The 11660-nt window shown below is 40.8% G+C and overlaps 1 long non-coding RNA gene and 1 pseudogene across 1 annotated transcript; one reads left to right on the top strand and one right to left on the bottom strand.

The window, feature by feature from the left end:
• The first annotated feature begins 3554 nt into the window (after positions 1-3554).
• On the top strand, positions 3555-4039 carry LOC144462843 (uncharacterized). The gene is made up of 2 exons (XR_013491026.1): positions 3555-3675; positions 3759-4039. It is a non-coding gene; the product is annotated as an uncharacterized LOC144462843 (long non-coding RNA).
• A 7290-nt stretch (positions 4040-11329) lies between these two features.
• Positions 11330-11447, bottom strand: LOC117260379 (U2 spliceosomal RNA; annotated as a pseudogene).
• Between the last annotated feature and the right edge of the window lie 213 nt (positions 11448-11660).

The following is an 11660-nucleotide window of genomic DNA, read 5'->3' on the forward strand; positions in this document are numbered from 1 at the left end:
CTGTGTGGTTAACTAGCAGCTAGAAGAACAAAGTTGCGATACATACAGCTGTGGAAGGAGTACGCAAAGGCACGAAGGATCCTGAAGGAGAAATATCCACGATCCCAATTCCTGTATCCAGCTCGCCTGAAGGTCTACCATGAAGATGGCTTTCAAGTCTACGACACGGTGGAGGATGCGACGGCGGATCTTGCCAGAAGAGGCCTGCCGGTGAAAGTGGTCAAGCCTGTAACGGTCCTGGAAAAGCTACAAAGGTGGTCGTCATGGCACTCTGTGGAGGGGCGTCGTAAGTCACGAGCCAGGGGGGACCCTGGCTATAAAGAAAGACTGCAAGTATTCAGGCGCGAGCATAAGGAATAATTAGGCTTTGCAGAGGAAATGATCAAGTTTGAAGTACGGCTAAAAACGCACACTAAATACAGTCGAAGCAATTATGTCATTTTTTTGTTTTCCTTTTATCTGAGACTGTCATTTTGGTTGAGGGCCCTCTAACTCAGGGAGTGTTTTTGAGGTTATCCCTCAAGAATGAGGGGGAAGTCCGTTTTTGTTTGTTCTTTGTGTGTTTTTTCATTTATTTGTTCTATTAAGGGAGTTTGCCAGCAAGTCAGGGTAAGATGTATGATCATGTTGTTTTATTTATTGTTATGTGCAAAGTGGACCGGTGAAAATAATTTCTTTTAATGTAAATGGGGTTTTGAATCCAATGAAGAGGCACAAGATACTGTCAGTTTTAAAAAAGGAAAAAGCTCAAATAGCACTCCTCCAGGAGACTCACCTGAGTCAGTCTGAGCATGCAAAACTGAAGGGAATGGGTTTCAACTATGTGTTCTCCCCCTCGGATAAGTCAGGCCACAAGAGGGGAGTAGCCACTCTTATTTCTAATACGCTCAATTATGAACACATGTCAGTAATTAGTGATGAGGAAGGCAGATTTGTTAAGGTTACAGGGAAAATAGAAGGGACTGAATTAACAGTGATTAATGCATATATTCCTCCAGGGAGTGATTGGCCACTTTACAGATGTATGTTTGATTTGATGGTTGACGCTCAGGGATTGGTTGTATGTGGGGGAGATTTTAACATACGGCTAAACCACAATCTTGACTCCTCAGGAGTAACCGGTTCGAGTAAAGCACTTACGAGGAAAGTTAACTCATACATGGAAGAAATGGGTATAATTGATGTGTGGAGGGAACTTCATCCAACAGGCAGAGACTATACACATTATTCATTCCCACACGCAGTATATACAAGGATAGACTATTTCTTTATGTTTAACATTGATAGGTTTAAGATAAGAGATTGTAATATTGGAACAATAGACTTGTCGGACCATAGCCCCATCTCTATGTCTCTGTCTCTGGAAAGGAAAAAACGCAAAACTCTTTGGAAACTAAATTCACACATACTTAACGATCCAGTGATTCTATCCACAATAAAGAATGACATTAAAGAATACTTAGAGGTGAATGATACAGGAGAAGTATCACCAGCAATCCTGTGGGACACTCTAAAGGTAGTAATGAGAGGGAAACTAATTTCTATAACCTCCCACTTGAAAAAACTGAAGGAGCAGAAGCTGACAAATCTTCAAGGTCAGTTAAAGCAGAAAATACTTGCTGATACTGGCAATACTAACCCGGACCTAAAACAGGAAATGAGGAAACTACAGGGGGAAATTAATGATATACTCACACAAGAAGCTCAGAAAAAAATCCTTTTCCTGAGGCATAAGTACTATGAGACTGGGGGCAAATCAACAAAATATTTAGCCTATAAATTACGCAAACAGCAGGAGGAGAGTACAATATTTAAAATTAGATCTAAAACGTTAGAGAATAAAATGGAAATTCAGGAATGTTTTGAGGTCTTCTACAGAGAGCTATATTCTCAACCACAGGCCCCAGAGGGAAACCACATGGATACCTTCCTCAACTCCCTGATGTTACCTACTCTTACAGAGCAACAAAATGAATATCTATTAAGACCAATCTCAGGGGAGGAAGTCAACTCGGCCATTACTAAACTGAAGACAGGGAAGGCCCCTGGGGCAGATGGGTACAATACTGAGTGGTATAAGTTTCTGAGATCTGATTTAGTCCCAATACTGCTCAAAACATTTAATTGGATCTTAAAAGAAGGAGTGATTCCTCCCTCTTGGAGAGAGGCAATAATCTCAGTTATTCCCAAAGAGGGAAAAGATAGGCTTGAGTGTGGCAATTATAGACCAATCAGCGTTCTTAATCTGGATTATAAAATGTTCACTTCCATTCTTGCACGTAGACTAGAGAATCTCCTCCCACATCTTATCCACTTAGACCAGACAGGTTTCATTCGTCACAGACAGACTACAGATAATATAAGAAGAACTTTGCATATTTTTAGACAAATAAAACAGGACAATATGGAATCAATGATAGTAAGTTTGGATGCTGAGAAAGCCTTCGACTCAGTCAGATGGGTTTTCCTGTATAAGGTTATGGAGAAGTTTGGCTTTAATAACAGCTTCATAAAGGTAATCCAAGCCCTGTATTTATTTATTTTTTTGTTATCAATTATTTTATTTGTTTTTTGTTTCCCACAGGGAAGAGAAGTGACATACATTATGTAGTTACATACATATGTACATAAATGAACAATTTAAGGAGCCATTCTCCCCTCACATATACCTGTGGCGATTCACCCCCCCCCCCCCACCCCTAGATCTACAGAGAAAATTAATACATCATCATCATCATCATCATCATCAGTATGTTATGTCACGGCAATTATTTATCCAGCAGCTCCTTTACCTTAATTGATATATCTGTCCATTGCAGAATGGTTTTCTCACTTGCACCATGCATTCTCGCCACAGAAAGCTCCAAAACAATCACATCCAGAAAAGTGTTCAACCAATGTCTATGTGTTAATGTGTGAGGTGGTTGCCAGCGGAGAGCAAGTACCTTTTTGGATGCAGTCAAGCGTGCTAAAAACACATTTTTTAAAGGATATGGTAACTGGAGATTATTTAGGAGCATGACCATGGGTGAGCATGGAATTACTGTTCCCAGCATATCAGACAGTGTGGAGGACACCATTTTCCAAAAGACGCCACAGCACGGCATTTCCAAAACATATGTATAAAAGAACCAACATGCCCATCAGGACAAAGATCACACAGTGGGGATGTAATAACTTTCATTGCGTGATGCTTTCTAGGTGTAAGGTAAGTCCTATGTATAAAATTCAAGTGGATCTGTTGGTGATCTGGATTCTTAGATGAATCAACTGAAGACCACACTTTGTTCCATGAAATACATTTATCTTCATTTGATAAATCCAGGTCTCTGGACCATACACTCTGTATATGCAGGGGCTTGTAAGAAAATTTAGAGAGCTGCAAGTACAGTACAAAAACCAAGCTCTTGGTATCGCCATGCTTGTCTAAAAGACTGTGTAAAATGTGAGATAGTGTTGCACGGTATACTGTTGGGAATAGAATGATGTTATGTGTTTTACTATAAGTTGTGTTTCACTATATAAGTTTTAGATGTGTGAACAATGGGAATACTGAGATGATTTCAGCTGATCTGAATGTGTTTGCTTTGCAGAAGTGGAGAAGTACAGGAGAGGAAGAGACATGAAGTCTGAGGAGCACATACCGCAATGCTTAGATAATTAGTTTCATATATGGTAAAAAGAATAGAAAGTGATATACAGATAGTAAGGTACAGCACGTGTAGGGAGTTGTGTTGTTCTCTTGTCTTTCAAAACAGGAACCACGCCCCCACCGCCAGCGGGAAGGAGTCAGATTAACACGAGGCAGGGGTGTGGTGTGGTGAAGGAGGAAGTGGAACTGCCAATGAGAAGAGGACAACGCCTTGCGTGCACAATGACACTCTGTTACGCTCAAATATACTGGGTCAGGGAAAGGACAGGAGGTCAGACTTCGTGAACTGACACACCTTTGTTGTTCATCAGGGACGTGAAGTTGAGACCCAGAGCTCTGTAATTTTATTCCTTTACTGCTTAATAAACTACATTAACTGAGACCGAATATCTTCTCCTATTGCTTCATTAAAGAACACGCAGGACTGAGCTCACACATAGCACATTAGAGAGTAGGATGAGACTCTTAGTCCATCAATACCAGTACTAAAATAGTACCGCGGTACTAGAGTATTCCAAACGGTACTATACTGCATTTGGAAAATACCGGTAATTAATTTATTTAATTTATTTATGCACACAAACGCCTTCCTTGTTCCGATTGGAGCACATATTGCGCAAGTGGTGTGTATGACAACACCTGTATCAACATTCGCAGCTGGTGCACGTGAAAAAAGACAATAGAAAGTCTGCCTCGCAAAGGGAGACAACACGAGACAACACAAACTTGGTGAAACATTTGAGCAACCAAACCGTGACGTCCGTATCGAGGTACTTACCGAACCATGATTTTTTGGTACTGTTACACCTCTACTATTTATTGTTCTAAAGGTTTGTATCCAAAAGGACTTTTCCTTAGGAAAAAAAAAAAAAAGAGGACCCAGGGCGGTCATATGTAGCACGCAGGTCCTCAAAGGAGCGGAGACCATTGTCAACAAAAATGTCCTTAAAAACATGTATGCCTTTATCAGTCCAAGCAGGGAAAGAGAAAGGGATGTTATCAGTAAGGAGTGAGTAGTTATTAAAAATTGGGCTATTCAGATGCCACTTCTGGACTGAATTACAAATTTTCTCAGCAGAACGCCACACAGTGAGAAGAAAAGAAATGATAGGTCCTAGACGAAGTTTTGAGCACTTCAGGGGAATTGGGGAGTGCACCAGATCTTGCAGCCTGTGAGGGAAAGAAAGCTTTTCCTCCACAGGTCTCCAAGAAACTGTTGCATTAGGATTAAACCATGTTGAGAGGGGGCGAAATACAAATGACCAAAAGTAAAATTTAAAATTTGGGACAGAAAAACCACCCTCAGATCTGTGTCGTTGTATGGTGGACATTTTGAGTCGAGGATGCCCCCCTCCCCATATAAATTTCGAAATTAATGAATGTAATTTGTCCCAGTAGTTGGTGGGAGGTGGTAGAGGTAGCATGGAGGAGTAAAAGTTCACCCGAGGCAAAATGTCCATCTTAATAATGGAAACACGGGTCCGCAGTGAATGAGGTTGATGTAACCATCTAAGTCAGTCTCTATGCGGCTATAGATGCCTTTAAAGTTTTTAGAAGTAATGTTGGCTAGTGATGGGTAAATATCAGTGCCTAAGTATTTAAAATTCTTTACTATAGGGATATGAGAAGGGAGTGCTGTTGAATCTAATGTTGAGTTTAAGGGCAATAATGAAGACTTAGACTGCCAATTAATTTTGTCTCCAGACATGGAACTGAATTCCCTGAAAGTCTCAAGAATGTGTGGTAAAGAAGAAGGTGCGTTATCAATAAACAACAATATGTCATCTGCATACAATACTATGTGATGTTTAGTGTCACAGAAAGTAATAGGAGAAATAAAAGGGTGTTGTCTTATAGACTGGGCTAGAGGTTCTAGAGAGAGAGCAAATAATAATGGCGAAAAAGGGCAACCTTGGCGACATGAAGTGTTATTTCCTGTTACAACCACAGCTGAAGGATTACTGTAAAGCACTTGTGTAAGTCTGATAAATTCAGAGTTAAAACCAAAACACTCCATGACCATCCACAAGTAATCCCCACTCGGCATCAAGAGATAAAACAGCACAGGGCGAGTCAATATCTGCTGCAGCATGAATGACATGTAATAAACGACGCATATTATCTGAAGCTAACCGGGTTTTAATAAAATCCGTCTGGTCATGGTGAACTAGTTTAGTCATATATGATTCTACCCTGGTGGCCAACACTCTAGCGTATACCTTAATTTCTGCATTCAAAATGGACAGAGGTCTATAATTACTGCATAGAGTGGGATCCTTATTGGATTTAGGAAGAACTGCTATTATGGCAGAGTTGGCATCCTTAATAAAAGATCCTTTTTTTATGGAAAACAAAATCATGTCCAAGAAAAGTTGCCCACGTTCATCCCAAAAACACTACATAAAACTCAGGGGGGATACCATCCCAACCAGGGGATTTCCCCTTTTTCATTCCTATAAGTGCACTGTGCAATTCAGCCAGGGTGATGGGAGCACTGAGATCATTCGCTTCCTCTCGAGTGAGTGAGGGGAGATTCAAATTACCCAAGAAGTTTTTACATTTATTATTTATTATTATCTAAGGTGATTTCTGAGGAATATAGTGAAGCATAAAATGAACGAAATTCAGCATTAATCTCCTTAGGTTCAGATAAAAGAGTTTGTTGTGATCTAATTGCTATTATATTAGAGTATTTAGCATTTTGGTGTAATCTCACTGCAAGGAGGTGACTAGGTCTGGAGCCATTAAAATAATAGTTCCTTCTTGTTCTTTGTATTTGAAATTCTGCTCTTTGCCGCAAGAGGGCATTAAGGTCCGCCCTGGCTGAATTGATTGCTCTCCCAGCAATCCCAGCCTCATTTGTTCCTGCTCCAGGTAATGGAGTTTGGATTCAAGCTCTGATATTCTACCCAGTCTGGTTTTATTAAGGTTTGAAGAGAAAGAAATAGAAGTGTTTCTAATACAGCCTTTAAGTGCATACCATAGCAAACGGGGATCTTCAACTGAACCAACATTCTCACACAAAAATTTGTTCAGTTCACTTCTTAAATGTTCACAGAAGTCCTTATTTTTTAAGAGAGTAGTGTTAAAGCGCCATCGTGTGGCCCTATCTGGTGTATCCCTAAGAGTTAATTTTGCTAATACTGCAGCATGGTCAGATAATGAATTAGGGAGAATATTTACATCATCAACCTGGGAGATGACAGTTGGAGAGGATAACAAGTAGTCTATTCTGGAATAAGTTTTATGTCTGTTGGAGTAAAAACTGTATTTCCTGTATAAAGGATTTGTGTTACGGAATAAATCAATCAGACTAAAGTCAGATACAAGACCTTGAAATGCAGCAGTTGCAAGATTATGTAAATGCTGGTTTGCTTGAGATGAACGGTCGAGCATAGGGTTCAATGTGGCGTTCATATCTGCACCAGTAATAACTGCAAAATTATTTTGTAAATCTGATATTAGTTCAGTGACATACTTATAAAATTCTGGCTCAAACTGGTTAGGAGCATAAATGGAAATTAGACAGATTTTACGTCCTGCAATGACAGCTTTAACATAAGAAATGCGACCATCTGAACTGCCAAATGTTTCCAATATAGACGAGGAAAGGCTACGTTTAAGCACAACCAGTGAGCCACGCGATTTAGAGTTCAAACAGGAGGAAGCAGCAGTGTAGTAAAACCGGTTAGCAAACCGCTTAACATCGGCGTCTCTCAAATGAGACTCCTGTATAAATGCCATGTCAATATTATGCCTCCATAAATAATCTAAACACATTGCACGCTTGATTTGACCATTCAGCCCATTCACGTTCCAGCTCGCAATTCTGATATTAGTCATGTGGTAGCACTAGGCTGGATAAAATATAGAGTGTTAAATACTACAACCCACAGATGAATTATATGAACACAATGATGAAAACAAGCCACAATAATTTCTGAAATAGATCTATTCCACCCCAAGGATTCGCCACAACCCCGACATACAAACACAAGAAACACACACAAATCACCCACCCAAAACATCCCGTTACAGCCACTCAGTAAAGCGCTGTCCCCACCCATACTATCTAGCACTTGACACTGAGGAAGCGGGCTAGACCCAGTCGCTCATCGCTCAATCCCCTACAGCCTAGCAATACCCTGCACTTAAGTAAAAGAGCATACTAAAATGAATGATTACTTAAAGCGAGGATAATAAACGTGTTTTGAACTATCCTGAAATCCTGGTACAAAAAAAAACAAACAAACAAACAAAAAAACAAAAAACAAGAAAGGAAAAAGAAATGGAGGGGCATCCTTCTAGTGAATATAAGATAACGTTACAATATTGTCTCTTACTTAAGTCCAACTACACAGAGTTATCGGTGGGCAGGAAGCCCCTCACCTCTCACTGTCCAGATCCCCTCATGATTTGTCTTTTCCCATCTCTTGGTGTGTCCTAATTGGGGGACGGGGTTGAGAAAATCCTTCGCTTTTGTAGGCTCATCAAACAAGTGATCTTCACCGCCACGGGTCAGCTTCAGCCTCGCTGGATAAAGCAGGAAGGCTTTATAGCCTTGCTTTCTGGCTGTGTCCATCACCTCGGGAGAAGGCTCGGCGTCGGGTGACAGTGTAGTTGCTGTAGTCGGCAGTAAAACATATGTTCCTCCCGTCGATCATGAGCGGAGCCTCCAGCTCCCTGGCGGCCTGGAGGATGCGGTCTCGGTCAGTGAAGCGGAGCATCTTGCAGATAATTGTGCGTGGTCCAGACCTATCCTTGCGGGTTGGTCCGATGCGGTGAGCTCGCATTATTTCAAACTGACCACCAGCTAGTTTCCGGAACCATGTGGGGATAGATGAAGTGATTTATTCCAGCATATTATCGCTCTCGGCACCTTCTGGGACGCCGAGGATGTGGATATTGTCGCAGTGTGTGCGGTCTTCTTGCTGGGCCAGGGCTGCCTCCGACTCGCTGTGTCTATTCATGGCAGTGGATTCCACTTTCGTGACCCGAGTGTGGAGTTTGTTGCACTCCTGGTTCAGTTTCTTAATATCTGTTGCGCAGGCCGAAATGTCCGCTTGAATCCGGTCCAGTCTCCCCACAGAAGACGCGAACTGGGTTTCAATAAACGTCTGCTGGTCTCTCAGGGAGCCTTCAATGAAGGTAATTAGTTTGTTGGCCACCTCCACGCTGATGCCAAGTTCTTTAGCGATTTCTTTCTGCATTTTCTTGCTGGCGCTTCTCAGATTCTCGGCCGCCATGCACACAGTTATGTTCAGTAACAGGATTAACTTGTTGTAGTTAGATAAAGCTGCAGCCCGTGTTAAGATCAATGGGGGTCTTTCTGACTCATTTCTCCTGAAACGCGGCACGAGACAGGGCTGCCCAATTTCGCCTCTCCTCTTTGACTTATTTATCGAACCTCTAGGTCAACTGATAAGGCAAAATAATAATATCACGGGAATTGTAATAGCCGGGGGAGAACACAAGGTGGCAATGTTTGCTAATGACGTGTTGATCAGCCTGGGGGAGCCTGAGAGGTCATTTACTGAGCTGATGTCGGCACTACGTGAATTTGGTAAATTATCCGGATATAAAGTAAACATTTCTAAGACGCAGGTAATGACCCTAAATTTTAAGGCCTCAAAGAATTTAAGGGACACATGCAATTTAAATTGGGACAATGAAGAAATAAAATACCTGGGTATAACGCTCACGGGGGACCTCTCTAGGCTTTTCCAGGCTAATTATGGACAAATATCAACCAAGATAAATCTGACTTGCACAGATGGAGCCTCATTCCCTTCCTAAGTCTTAGCTCAAGAGTTAGGGCTGTTAAAATGAACATCCTTCCCCGCCTACTCTATCCCTTCAGAAACCTGCTGATAGAGGTAGCCGATAGTCAATTTAAGGAATGGGACAAATGGATTTCAAGGTTCTGTTGGCAAGGGAAGACACCAAGGATCAGATTTGCAACACTACAACTGGCAAAAGAAGATGGGGGAATGTCCCTCCCATGCTTAAAGAACTACTATTATGCTGCCCAGTTAACAACTCTACTCTATTGGTGCAACAATGATTACAGGGTGAACTGGAAGGACCTGGAATCCAGACTTGTGGAGGGGCTTCCTCTACAGTCTGTAATGGCGGACAAGGGACTGATGGAACAACTGGAGAAAACAGGGAACCCATGGACTAATCATACTTTGAAAATATGGCAAATGGTGATCAAATCATGTGGTATTCAAAAAATGCTGAAACTATTTAGATGGTGTGCTTACGACACAGATTTCCTTCCCAACGGAGGTGATGGTGAATTTAAGCGGTGGACAGAGAGGGGGTTAACTAACTATTTGACATTTATACATAAGGACTCAGTTCTCTGTTTTGAATTCTTGCAGGACAGGCACGGCTTAGAGCAGAATGATTTTTATAGATACCTACAGGTACGACACTATATTAAATAAAGTAAATTCAAGGTTTTTTTAACAGTTGAATCCAAATTTTATGCAATATTACTATCAGCCACATTGTCTACCCCTAAAAAAGCATGCTATGTTCTCATGCTAAGAACCACAACACTAATTATATTAAAGAGAAGTGGGAACGAGAGGCAGGGATTAGATTGTCAGAAGAGGCCTGGGGGGATATTTGGCAATTTCAATGGTCCTCAACTAACTCCATGGACTGGAGAGAACATTGTTGGAAAAACATTATTAGGTACTTTAAGACACCCAACCAAGAGAAATATAGAGATGCTAATATGCCATGCTGGAGGCAGTGCAGTTCACTGTTGGCAAACCATTATCATATATTCTGGGACTGCCCCAAACTGAAATTGTTTTGGAAGGGTGTTCATGACTCTCTAGGTAAAATTTTTGGCACACAGGTTCCTCAGGACTTTGAAACTTTGTATCTGGGTCGTGTTTCCTTTTTGGACCAAAGGAAGGATATAAGATTATTACAAATTCTATTAACGGCAACTAAAAAATCTATCACTAGGAGATGGCTAAATCCAGCACCACCAACAATAGATGATTGGCTTGGAATAGTTTTAGAAATATTCAAAATGGAAAAAATAACATATTGTTTAAGAACCCAAAAAGAGCAATTCTATCTAATGTGGAACAAATGGAGCTGACTTTATCTGAGCCTATGGTCCGTTAGACTTTACTTTATTTTATTGTGTTTTATTACTTCTTGTAACTTTATTATCTGACCTGGCTGGCAACATTATCTCACACTGTTCCATGTAAATAGTTGCTTATGTGATTTCCTGTTTCTTATTTTATATACTAAAAACTGGGAAGATCTACACTGTGAATGAAGATGCAGCTACTGTCATGTTATAACCATGTCTTTCCAAAAAAAGATATAATTATAAAAAAACAAAAAGGCTGATCATAATGTGCTTCTTATGACACAGTGTCTCTGTTATCAAAAACCAATGGAGCAGCAACGGTCTCTGGTGGACACAAGACCTAACTGCAGTCTTTACACATGTAAATACAAAGAACCCACAAATACTGCACACTGCAGTGGCAAAGATAAAGAAAAGAACATGTTTGAAAAAATGATGGAGTAAAGCATACATTGCTCATGAAAAGGTCATGAACCCTAAGTTCAATCTGAGGTACACGTATTTCAATTTTATGTTACCTTATACTTCTACTTTCCAACATTCAAGAGAGGGAAATGTACTTTCACTCCACTACATTTACCGGACAGCTAGTTACAAGAGCAGTTAGTTACATTAAACTGATGAGAACATATACTACACATGATCTTAACCAAAAGGCTGAGAAGCGATACTGTAAATACGTCGGAGGTAAAGGACTAATTCACAGCACAGTCACCCTCACTGACGGATTGGGATCTGAACTATAACTTTTTTGGGCAGTCACCATATAAAGAATAGTGCACATTTGAGATGATGTAACACTGGGGCTGTTTTGTTGCGATTTTAATAATAAACATGTTTTAGTAAATGCGCCTTCTTGTGTCTTCCTGGGCACGTGGTACA

The sequence above is a fragment of the Epinephelus lanceolatus genome, chromosome 4 (genome assembly GCF_041903045.1).
Source record: "Epinephelus lanceolatus isolate andai-2023 chromosome 4, ASM4190304v1, whole genome shotgun sequence".
Taxonomy (NCBI): Eukaryota; Metazoa; Chordata; class Actinopteri; order Perciformes; family Serranidae; genus Epinephelus; species Epinephelus lanceolatus.